The sequence below is a fragment of the Apium graveolens genome, chromosome 7 (assembly GCF_009905375.1).
Source record: "Apium graveolens cultivar Ventura chromosome 7, ASM990537v1, whole genome shotgun sequence".
NCBI lineage: Eukaryota > Viridiplantae > Streptophyta > Magnoliopsida > Apiales > Apiaceae > Apium > Apium graveolens.
Window position 1 is genome coordinate 130,805,398 of NC_133653.1, and position 13,658 is coordinate 130,819,055.

Below are 13,658 nucleotides of genomic sequence, written 5' to 3' on the forward strand. Positions count from 1 at the left end.
GAGATCTGTAATTAGGACAATATGGGTTGTCAGACTTTACAGAGTACAGTTTCTTCTGCATTTGAATATTTGATTTTAAATAACCTGCAGCACCATCTGTTGATCTGTTTTTCACTTGAAGTAGAAATAGAACATGTTCCAGTTCTTCAAAATACTTCAATGGAATAGCATTCTCCCTGATCTGGAATACCCTCCCATCTGTCATAAAGTATAGCATGATATCTCGTTTTAAAAAAGAGTGGTAAACCATTTGTACAGATTCGAGTTGATTCAATCTCTCAGGAGTTGCTCCTACACCTGGTTCACTTAAGGAAGTTGGATCATTGGTAGTATTGTTTACTCTCTTCTCTTTAGAACTACCCAATCCTGATTTGTCTCTTGCTTCCTTTCCTGTAACAACTCTTTCTTCAAAACCACTTGATGTAGTCTTCAAAGGTTGAGTCTGTTGAGCTTTGGTGAATCCCGGTAGTAGAATCTTTGAAGGTTTAACATGAGCAATGTCAGAGGTTTCCTTTTCCTTATCTTTTGATATCAAGCCAACTTGAGCTATGTAAGAGGTTGCTTGCTTCACTGTAATATCAGAATTTACTAAGTCTTGATCTTGAACAACATGAGCTCTGTCAGAGGTTGTTTGAATATCCTTTTTCTTCAAAATCAGACTAGCATCTTCTTCAGATTTTTCTTCCAGATCCATGACTGGCATATATACCTTGACAGGTTCACCAATTTTTTCTTTGCCCTTGGATCTAGGATCTACCTCCACTTGTGATTTGGCCTTGGTTGCCTCAGAAATTGACTTTTTTTAATCACAATGCCCTTAGGCTTAGGTTGCTTCTTTTCCATGACTTGAGCTTTAGACTTTGACTTGACATTTTCAGCTTTAAGTCTGCCTTCTTCTTCCTTCAGACTTTCAATATCCATGCCTGGATTGTCTTTTAGGAATAGCCTTTTGGAAATCTCTTCATCAAGTTCCAGATGTTCACTAGAACTTATCCTTTTACCAGTATCAGAACTTATTCTTCTCCCAGTATCAGAACTTGTTCTTTGACTTGTAGTTCCAACTTTGCTTGATGAAAAACCTTTGCCTTGACCATGACCTCTACCCATTCCAGAGTTTTCCTTGTCATCATTTCCATCATCTTTACCCTTCAGGACTTGACTAGACTTGTATTTGGACTTAATCACTTTCTCCCCCTTTTTGGCATCAGCAGGTAAAAGAAGAGAGACAAGCAATTCCACTAAGGATTGGATCTCATTGAGTTGAGTTTGCTGAGAAGCTTGATTCTTTAGAATTTCAGAAATTTGATCTTGTTGCTTCTCCTGAGTCTTTTCAATATACCCAATTCGGTCAAAGGCTGGCTTGAAAAATCTGTTCTTTTCCAATTTTATATTCATATCTTGCTGGATCAGAGATTCTTGAATTTTGTTCACCTTGGCAATTAGTATTGAGTGTTGACATTGAAGGTGCCTAGTACTCATTGCAGTAACTCTCAGCTGTGCCTTGAAATCATCATTAATCAGCATTTCATCACCTTTGGCCAGGTGCTCAGCAAGAATTTTTTCAGTAGGAATAAAACTAACTGTGTCCCATTCCTTAGTCCACTCCTTTAATCTAGGAGTTTCACTCCAAGGTACTGGTGCATCCTCTCTAACAAACTTCTTGATCAAATCAGCTTTGCATGGAGCTTGTTGAGGTGCATGTCCTAATCGACCAGCTGCATCAGCATCTACATTTGCAGCAGCTTCACCAGTAAGTATAGCATTATCAGCATCAGAACTTATAGAGCTTGCAGTATCAGCATCCTCTGATAGAATAACAGTATGTGAGGCTATAGAGGCTTCAATATCATCCTCTAAATTCTGATCTACAACTAAGTTCTGATCAATATCCAAATTTTGATGCCCACCTAAAATCTGATCTTCATCATCTAGATTCAGAATTGGTGTTGTTGGAATATCTTCAATGAAATCAGCATATAGAATTGGTGTTGTTGGTGGAGTGAGTTGAGTTGGTGGAGCTTCCAAGTACAGAACCTCAGGCACAATCAAGTTATGAATATCAATTTCAGCACTTGTACCTGGGTCTTCAACATGTACTGGATTAATTATTGGAGACACAGGAGGTGTAGGCACTTGCTCTGAAATATCCTCTTGCTCTTGAATATGAGACTTTTGAGCTTGAGTAAAGTCTGATTCAGCTGTGGGAAGTAATTCAATTACTATAGGTTCTATTGGGATCAGAGATTCCTGACCCCCTTCCTTAGCTGCTTCTTCCAGATGTTCTTCAAAGTGTAAAGATTCACTTACAGCCCTCTTGGCTCTTTGCTTTTTAAGTCTCTTTGCTGAAGTTGAGACTTTGGGAGATTCATCATCAGTATTTAGCTTTCTAAGCCTTTTGAGGGGCCTAGAACTCCCAATTTCAGTATCTTTCTGAGAAGAGATCTTCTCAGCTTCTACAACAACAGGTTCTGATATTGGAACATGTTCCTCAGTATCTGACTCATCTCTCAGAACTATTATCCTTCTCTTCTGTTGAGTCTGAGGTACTATCTTAGTGCTCTTGGGTTTGGAAGATGAAGGCTTCACTGGATGTGCTAAAGGTTGAGGTTGAGATGACTGTGTTGGTTTGTAATATGTCTTGATAGAGGGTTGAGTTGGTTGAGGTTGAGAAGTTTGAGGTTGGTGAGAGATGGTATGTTCTGATGGCTGTTGTTTTGGCTGTGATGTGTTGGTGGGTTGGACATCAGGGTAAACAGATGTGTATATTTGTGGATCAGCATTTACCAAGATTTGTTTTACTGACTGAGGAATATGTAAGGGTCTCAGCTCTTGTTTCTTATTATCAGCATTTAACAAATCATTAAAAGCCCTTTTTGCAAGCTTACAGGGTGGAATTAAATCACTGACAGGTTGGGGTTCATCAGCACAACCGAAAGAATATATAAGCTGACAGAATCTAGCAAAGTATATTACAGTCCTATCCTCTGTCATCCTATCCCCTATAAAACCTAGCACAACACTTGCAAAATCAAAATGAGTTTGATGAATAAGGGCATACCCGATTTGTTGACTCATGATGGGAATATCATCAAAGTTGGAGCATATATTGGCGAAAGCCTTAGTGATATAATCAAAGAAAAAGCTCCATTCCTTTCTGATATTAGATCTTTTCAGTTGACCTAGCTTTCCAAACTTTTCTCATAGCCCAGACTGGCCATAAGCTGCTGTAAAACATGATCCTCCACTGTTGAGAATGTACAACCTTCAGGTAAGTGGAGAGCTTTATGTGAAAGGAATTTACGGATGAGCGGAAGCGTGATATAACATTTATTCCATAAAAACCATATACCGCACATATAGAAAAATGTATAAAAAGAAAAACTGAGGAATCGTAACCATACCTTGTGAATCGAAGCTTTATAAAAATGGAGTGCTAGCAGTTGCTCCTCAGCGTGTGAAGCACTCTACCGGTATCCACCTTGAATGATCCTCTTCGATGAACCTTTTTATAAAATTGAGTTTTTATAAAAATGGATTTTTTGGGGGAGAGAGAGAGAGAGGAAGAAGATGGAGGCTAGGGTTTTCACAAAACCAAAATTGTGTAAATAGAATGAGCCATCTCATTCTATTTATAGGGCTCTCCTAGGGTTAAAAAAATATATCTTTATATATATATTAACCCCCACATTTTATCTTTATAAAATGCTTTAATAATAATTAAAACTATTTTAATCATTATTTCCTTTTCTAAACTATTTAGAAAATAATTCTCTCTCTCATTATTTCATCAAAGAATATATTCTTTTATGGTGTGACCCTGTAGGTTCAATATTATTCCGGTAGTAGAAATAAATAATAATAAACTTTTATTAATTATTTATATGAATACTAAAATTCACTAAATATAATTAACTGATTAATTATATTTATTCTACATCGTGAGTGATGCTTCTCAACATATCGCGACTATCCGGATAATATGAATTCACTGCTTAGAATACCAAGAACCTGTCAGTGACTAGTTACCGTACAATGAATTCCTTCTACCCTTATAATATCCCGATTAAATACAAGGCATGGATCTTGTGTCAGGCCTATCAAATTTAATCATAAGATTTCTTATTCATAACGCAAAGTTCATAGTAATGCAAATTAGAAACTCCTTTCTAATTTCATACACTCTGTCCAGAGATTCCAGAACTCGCATACTAAGAATAACATAGGATATTCTCTTCCTATACTGGAAGGGGTAGATCCTCTATTGACGTTAACTATCTCTGTACACAAATCCCTATGCCCAGAATGGACATGATGGATGTCCTTGAGACAAAGGACTAAACCAAAGCACAATTCATTATATACAAGATAACTTTAACGATCTCAAGTCTAAGGACACTTGTACAACTATCACTCAGTGAACCACTATTGACACGTGAGTAATCTCCATTAGTTGTTCAACTTATTGAGTCATGTTCAGTGAACTTATTCCCTAATAAGCACCTACATACTAGCTACAGTGTCACTACACAAATGCCAATGAGAACAAACATCCTCCTGAAGGGAGCAAGCATAGTATGTACCAATCTTTGCAGATCCACTAACATCCCATTAGTTATCCTATGATTAGGAACTGTTTAAGTCTAGAGTTATCGTATCTCACTATTATAATCTCATTATAATTCTAGAAGCTTTACTCTAAACTAAGGAGCATCTTATTTAAAACACTTTAAATAGATAAAGCCCATAATAAAAACAAAACAAGTCTTTTATTAATTTTAATGAAATCAAATAGGAATACAAGAAAGTTCTTCCTAACTCATCATACATGATTGGATTTAGGACATACACTTTCAATCTCCCACTTGAACTAAAGCCAATCACCCTGGTATCGAATACCCATCTTCTCTTTATGACAATTAAAGTGAATCTGAGATAATGACTTTATGAGTGGGTCTGCTACGTTGTTATGTGTGTCAACTCTCTCAATCTTGACATCTCCTCTTTCAATGATTTCCCTAATCAAATGAAAGCATCGCAAAACATGTTTGGAATTTTTATGAGACCTAGGTTCCTTGGCTTGTGCTATTGCTGCGTTGTTATCACAATACAATACAATAGGCTCCTCAATGCTAGGAACAACTCCCAACTCATAAACAAATTTCTTCATCCAAACGGCTTCTTTTGCAGCCTCACTTGCAGCTATATACTCTGCTTTCGCTGTGGAGTCAGCCGTTGTAGACTGTTTGGAACTCTTCCAACTAATCGCACCAACATTCAGAGTAAACACGTACCCTGACATGGATTTGCTATCATCACTTTCTGATTGAAAACTAGATTCAGTATAACCCTCTATTTTCAACTCAGATGCACCACCAAAAACAAGAAAAATATCCTTAGTCCTTCGCAAGTACTTAAGGATGTTCTTCACTGCTTTCCAGTGGTCTTCACCTGGATTGGACTGATATCTGCTCGTCACACTAATTGAATAAGCAACATCAGGCCTAGTACATAACATCACGTACATGATAGATCCTATTGCTGAAGCATAAGGAATCTTACTCATATGCTCTCTTTCCTCAGGTGTCTTAGGAGACATCTTTTCGGAAAGGGATACTCCATGGCTCATCGGTATGAGACCTCTGTTGGATTTTTCCATGCTAAACCTTTTAAGCACTTTCTAGATGTATGTACCTTGGGTAAGACCTATCATTCTTCTAGATCTATCTCTATAGATCTTCATACCGAGAATGTAGGATGTTTCTCCCAAGTCCTTCATAGTGAAGTTCTTCGATAGCCACACTTTGACTGATTGCAGCATCGGTATATCATTTCCTATAAGAAGTATGTCATCCACATACAATACAAGAAATGTTACCGCACTCCCACTAATCTTCTTATAGACACATGGTTCATCTATGTTTTTGATAAAACCAAACTCTTTGATTGTCTCATCAAAACGGATGTTCCATCTACGAGAAGCTTGCTTTAAACCATATATGGTTCGTAGCAGCTTACACACTAGGTGTTCATTTCCCTTGGAAAGAAAACCCTCTGGCTGTGTCATATACACTTCCTCTTCAAGTTTCCCATTGAGGAAGGTCGTTTTCACATCCATTTGCCAGATCTTATAGTCGTAGTAAGCAGCAATCTCAAGCAAAATCTGAATTGATTTTAACAGGGCTACAGGCGAAAAAGTTTCATCAAAGTCAATCCCTTGCCTTTGTCTAAATCCTTTTGCCACGAGCCTGGCCTTATAGGTCTCCACCTGGCCATCTGCTCCAATCTTTCTCTTGTATACCCATTTGCACTCAATAGGCTTCACACCCTCAAGTGCTTCAACCAAAGTCCATACTTGGTTGGTATATATAGATTCCATTTCGGATTTCATGGCACTTTGCCGTTTCTCTGAGTCAACACTACTCATAGCCTCATTATAGGTCATAGGGTCGTCATCATCAATGATTGACAACTCATTGTCATTCTCAATGACAAGGCCATAATACCTCTCAAGTTGGCGAGACACTCTCCCTGACCTACGAATAGGCTATTCCACAGAAGGTTGTTCAGTCTGAACAAGTGTTTCCACTTGACTCGTAGTAGTTTGTGCTTCTTGAACTTCATCAAGTTCAATTTTGCTCCCACTATTTCCTTCAAGGATAAACTGCTTTTCCAAGGAGGTAGCATGTCTGTAGATAAACACCCTATGATCGGTGTAAAAGTAATACCCTAAAGTCTCTTTAGGATATCCCACAAAACTACATTTTACGGATTGAGATTCCAGCTTATCTGGGTCAACTTTCTTGACATAAGCTGGACATCCCCAAATCTTAACGTGTTTAAGACTCGGTTTCCTTTCTTTCCATATCTCATATGGAGTTTGAGGAACAGATTCGGAAGGCACCTTATTCAGTAAATATGCTGAGGTTTCCAATGCATAACCCCACAGGAATACTGGAAGATTCGTATAGCTCATCATTGACCGAACCGTCTAACAAAGTTTGATTTCTTCTTTCAGATACCCCATTCAGCTGTGGAGTATATAGAGGAGTCCACTGGGAGACTATACCATTTTCTTTGAGATAATCTAGAAACTCTCATTCAAGTATTCACCACCTCGATCTGATCGAAGAGTTATAATACTATGTTTGGTTTATTTCTCCACTTCATGCTTATATTCTTTGAACTTTTCAAAGGCTTCAGACTTGTGTTTCATCAAATACACATATCGGAATCTAGATCGATCATCTATGAAAGTAATGAAGTTTGAAAATCCAACCATGGCTTGCGTAGACATTGGTCTACATACATCTGTGTGTACCAATCCTAGCAAATCTGCAGCCCTCTCTCCATGTCCACTAAATGGAGATTTGGTCATTTTACCCAATAGACAAGACTCGAATGTAGGATATGATTCTAAATCAAAGTGGTCAAGTAACCCTTCCGTATGCAATGTCCGCAACAGGTTAAAGTATGAAAACAAGCCACAACCTTAACTTTTATTACAAAGTACCAAATCCTAACTAATTTAACTTACAACTGATAATAAAATTATTCTTACAATCTTACTATCTCACTACCGCAATAAGCTCCTGCTAGCTCGATCCAACTCCATCTGGAATCCTAGCTCATACATTGAACTGGGAAACCTCGCTATCAACCGTATCCTTCTTAACTGTAGAATACATAAAAAGATTCGCAAGAGTGAGCTAACTAGCTCAGCAAGTCATAATAACGATAACTGAGGTTAAACAATGATCAAATGAGATGATTCAGATGAATCAAGTTTCTTTTTAACTAATCATTAGAATTGGATATTGATTTTAAGTTTTAAAAAAACAAGGTTAGGCTGCTGATCAGTCACACACTAACCCCGAGCAAAGCACACAACACTGCTCTAATTACTGGATCCAAGGCACACATTGGCCTAATTCGACTACGAATCTGGTCTGGCCACGAATCTGGTCCACATAAGAAAACTATCCAATTCTAAAACAATTCAGTGTAATAAACAATGTAATTCAATAAGCAAGATCATAATCAACATTGATTAAGCACTTGTACAAAAGCGTAATACGATTCATGAGTATCACAAGGGTATATCAAGGTATGTATGAGAAACGGTTTTCAGCCTGTAAAAGGATCAGGTATTAGACAAATAATGGTTTTTCAAGGTATAGTTCTTTGATGTTATAAAGAATGGTTGGGGTATAAAAGTTTCTGTATTTTCAAACAATTTTCTTCCAGTGTTTGGTGTTTGGTAGCTATACATTTGGGGAGCAGTATCATATTTGGGTAGTTTGGTATCTGAAAATCAATAAAGGATGGTTTACAAAGAATAAGGCTTATGGCTTAAGATCAAGAAAATCAGGGTTCAAGGTTAAATAGTTTAAAACACTTGCAATATAAAACATGATTTATTTTGAGTAATAACAACATATTATGAGAAAGTTCATAAATATTCGCAATATATCTCGAAGAATGGTTCAGAAGGACTTGCCTTACAGGGCTTTACTACTATTACTGATCAACTCTGAGCCGACTCAGTCACTCAAGCTTTAACGTCCAATCACTAGATCACATTAGATTCGACTTCGACATTCAGGTTTTTCGATTGAAACTCTACTGAGCTCGTCGACTGACTACTAGGTCATCTTTAGTCCAACGTCCAGTTTCGGTTTCCCGACTAGAACCTACAGGGGCGAAATACTCTATGTTAGACACTCAGTTATGCTTGACATATCCTCGCTAACCACCTACCCATACGATAGCATATTCTGACTCGTAATCATTCATATTATAATAACACAAACCACAATTAGGGTTCACGTTCTCGAAATAGGTTCAGTGTTCATTTCCAGAAAATACGTATACTCGTCATTTTACGAAATTAGGGTTATTGGGTTTTGGAAAAACAGTTTACCACTACATGGCTTCAGGTTCCGCACAAAATATATGTATATACTTATTTATACTCACTCGACGTTCCGATAATTACAAGGTATGTCCCGAATTTCTGAATTTAATTTCCAAAAATTCGGGCAGCACCTCCTCTGTTTATCGGCCTACCCGTCGAACAACTCGACATCTCAATCAACAAACAACCCAAGCAACAATTCACCATCACGATTTACAGTCCATATTATGATCCCGATTTTGATATAAATAAATTTTCGATTTGATAAATAATTTTATTTATTTTAAAATTTTAGGATTCAGAATTAATCATCACGGTCCACCGTCGACTCACCAAGGCTCATTGTCGACGGAGGCAAAAATCGTTGGTGCCCGATTAATTCGGGTTTCCATACGAATCTCACCGATTATAATAATAATTTTCTGCACGCAATTGAAATTTAATATCACGAATTTAATCAAACATTTTCTGAAAAAAATCCACAAATACCAAATCAATATTCGCACAACCAAATCACCAGAATTCACACATACGCACAGACGCGTGCAACGCACGCGCCACCAATCTGCAACACACACACGACATCACGCACACAGTCAACACGACGCAACACTCACACACGAGTTCACACATAACACACATAATATTACACACGGCGTATGTATATATACACATATATACCAAAAGTTGGACAGGAACGCAGTACAGGGAGGAATAAGAGCAAGGCGGCGACGATATCGGAAATAGCCCGGAAAACCAGAAATCGGCGACAGCCACCAAGAGAACAGAGGTGGCGGCGGAAAGGGAACAGGGGAAAACGGAAAATAAAAGAAAATAGAGAGAAAAGAAGGAGGGAGATAGAAGGAATAGAGAGTGGAAAATCGATTGAACCGGGGGGTGAGCTCGGCGATGAGAAACAGGGGTGAGGGGTGATGGGTAGGATATGATTTCTTTATTATTTTGTTGTTTGTTATGTTTTTTTTTCTTCCCCACCAGAAATCAACACGTGTCAATAACAGTGCCACCCTGAGTTTATGCTCTGCCACGTAGCAGCTGGATAAATATAAATTCCCTATAGTTCGATCCTGCCCCGGATTTTAAAATTAACGGACCAGGTGTACTTAAAATGATTTCAGAAAATTACGGAAACAGTCTCAAAATATTATAAATATCCCGAAGTTAATAAATACGTAATTTTCATAATTTTAACACAATTTTTAAAATACCACTTATACCCGCTTTTATCAATAAAACGAAACAACGCGCGGGTAAAATTAATTCCAAAAATTACCAAAATAATTTTAAAATTCTCATAATATTCCAAACTTAAATAAATATGAGTTTCATAATTTTTGAAGAGTTCTGGAATTAAATACTGATTTTATTAATAAATATAGTCAGAAAATCATTTCAGGATAAATAATCAATAAAATATTGATTTCTAAATTTTATAAAATCCCAAAAATAGATATTGTAATTATAAAATTATAAAAACAATTTTAAAGATAATCCAAATATTTATGAAAATAAATCTGTGCGAAAACCACTTTCACAAGTAACAACGAAGCAATACATTTCAACAAACAATCATACAAATAATCCTTAAACACCAACGATCTCACATAATTAATAACAAGATAATATCAAACTAACAGAACCCATACACATATTTTATTTATTTAATACTTCCACAATTACATATTTAAATAATTCAAAAATACACGAATCGTTACATCCATCCCCCCTTAAAAAGATTATATCCTCAGAATCTGGTTTAACTAAATAAGTGAGGATATTTGTCAAGCATATCTGACTCTAGTTTCCAAGTAGACTCTTCTACTCGAGGATTTCAAACGTACTTACTATAGATATACACTCATTTCCAATGACTTGCCTTTAACGATCAATAATTTAGATCGATCACTATATGCAAAACAAACTTGGACAAGAGCCCACTGGCTCTTAATCAATCACTTGATTCGAATCATATACTTATCGCCTTAACCTTGACAGGCAAAACACATTATATGTACATACTGTTGTAACAGTAACATCAACTCATGAATAACTTTATCTATATTTATCAATACCACAAATGGTTTACTAAATTTAGGACTCAACTTGTCCTCTCTATTCCGACCTATCCAACCTTTTTCAAGGTAAAACTTTTACTAACATTACTAGTCCTATTTCTATACCCATACACTCTCTCGATACAAATTTGCCTTCGTGCTTTGTCTATCCCAAACTGCTTCAATTAGTACCACTACGCCCTTGGTGTGCTGAATTATTGTAGAATTTGGCAACTTCCTTTCTCCCATTTTATTTCAATAAAGTGGAGACCTACACTTGCGTCCACATAAGGCTTGGTAAAGTAGCATTCTAAAGCTGACATTGATGATAAATGATCATCCCAGTTTTCCTTAAAACTCAACCTCTCCACATATCTTGTTTTTCCTGAATCGCTTCCTCACTTTGACTCTTCGCTTAAGGATGGTAGGCGGTGCGTATTTTCAACTTGGTTTCCAAAAAATTAAACATCTCATATTTGTTTCCATCAGTTAAGGCTGAAAAGTAATCTCATATATGAACTTCAGATTCCACTCTTTCCCATTCGTTTATTAACTCCTCGATGGTCTTAATTACATCCAATCCTTTCTTTCTACATAAGGCATCTTTTACCATACGGCTTTGTTTAGGTAGTTGTTAATGGATTAATTCAGAATCTTTTGTTAATCTTCTATCAAAATTTTTATATTTGAAAACTCAACGCATAGTTGCTTTCCTTCTAATCTTTGGAGGAAAATCTTTGGGCATTCCACACAAACTTTCTTATTCTTTGAATAGCTGAAGATGTTATTAATAAATACAATTTGCTTATCTAAGTACTCCTTACACACCATGTTTCTTAATTCCTTATAATCAACTGATACATTTGTTATTCCACATAATATCACCGGAGCTTGTAATGTTCATAACTCATTTTAATCATAATCTCTAATATGTTCTCAAGTCAGATCTTAAGTTAAATCCCGAGACATAACACACTTCTTGAATTAGGTCCCGTAAGTCATCAATTCTTTATAGGGGTCACTTATTCTTAGTCGTTATTTTATTGAACTCCCGCTAATCAGTACATAATCTAATAATTTCATTCCTTGTCTCTAACAACATCACTGGTACATTTTACGATTCGCTTCTTGTAAAACCATTCCTTGGTCTGCCTTGTTCACTAGGCCTCCGATACTTCGCCTTAATTCTTTGACATGTCCAACACTTCCCAATCTATTTTGAAATTCCCTTCTTATCCCTGGTTATCACTATTTTTCTTTAAATTTCCATATATCTTGATATCTTCTCAATAGATCAAGTACTGTGTATTGTGAATTCCCTGTAGGATCTCATTTCTTAATTCCTTTACTTGTAACCTCCAAATGCTGGAAGAAAACCTAGGAATATCGTGATCGTTCTCCTGGGCACATAAATTTCCTCTTACTAACTACTAACATTGTAATCCATTATCTTTTATTGACATCTTATCTTTCCCTTAACAACTTTGACTGAAAGGTCATACTATCCATCCTTGCTCCTTTTGGATTATGAACTTTAACTTCCAATTCCAACTTCTAGAATTCCATAGATAATTCTTCTGGTGTAGTCTCTATGTTCGTTCTCTCTCCTTTTTACTTATCTTTTGCCACTACATTTGCTTTTCCTCGTGAATTCATGCTCCAAACTCTTATGGTCTATATAGATCTCACACTCTTCTCCATACATATCATGTTTCCCAATCTTTGAAAGCGAATATTATCACTGCTAGTCCCAAATTATGAATAGGATACTTCTGCTCATAAGGTTTCGGTTGTCTGGATGCATATACAATAACTTTATTGTGCTGCATCAACACACATCCTATTCCCTTATGAGAAGCATCACTATAAACTACCAAATCTCTTTGATACTTTCAAATTGATAAAACAGGTGTTGTAACCATTCTTTCATTTAACTCCGCAAAACTTTCTTCACCCTTCTCCACTTTATAAAACTTCTTGCTTTTGTTGGTGCTTTTGATCTTTCTTCATTTATAGTAACTTTAATCCTTGTTCGATCTCCTTTTGCCTCTTCCTCATAGACTACTTATGCTAAGCATTATGTTTCCTGCTATTAAAGCTTTCATCTTGTAAACCTTACATACAACTTCTTTCTTTTCCGATTTCCCAGTTGTCATTAAATGCTTTGCATGGTCCTCCATTGACTTTAAGTAGCACAAATACAACTCATCCAGATATTCCAGAAAGATTATGTCCATCAAGTTTAAATATTATTGATATATTGGTTAATTCAAATAGCATCACTATAACTTTATAGCAGTAGTACTTAGTTCTGAAAATTATCCTTGATATGTCCATAGGTTCAATCTCCAATTGATAACGCCCAAATCTTAAATCAATTTTAGAAAATACTTTGCTTCTTCTGTTTGATCAAACAAATCAGTAGTTCGAGGTAACATATACTTGCTCTTGATAGTAAACTTATTGAGCTTTTGCTAGTCGACGCATAATCTCATACTTCCATCTTTCTTATTAATAATTAATACCGGTGCACCTTATGGGGTACACTAGGTCTAATCACTCCTTCTAACATCTCTTGCATCTGCTTTGCTAATTTCCTCATTTTAACTGGTGCCATTTTGTGTAAGGCCTTGGTCACTGGCTTCGTTTCAGGTGCTAAGTCAATCGCGAGC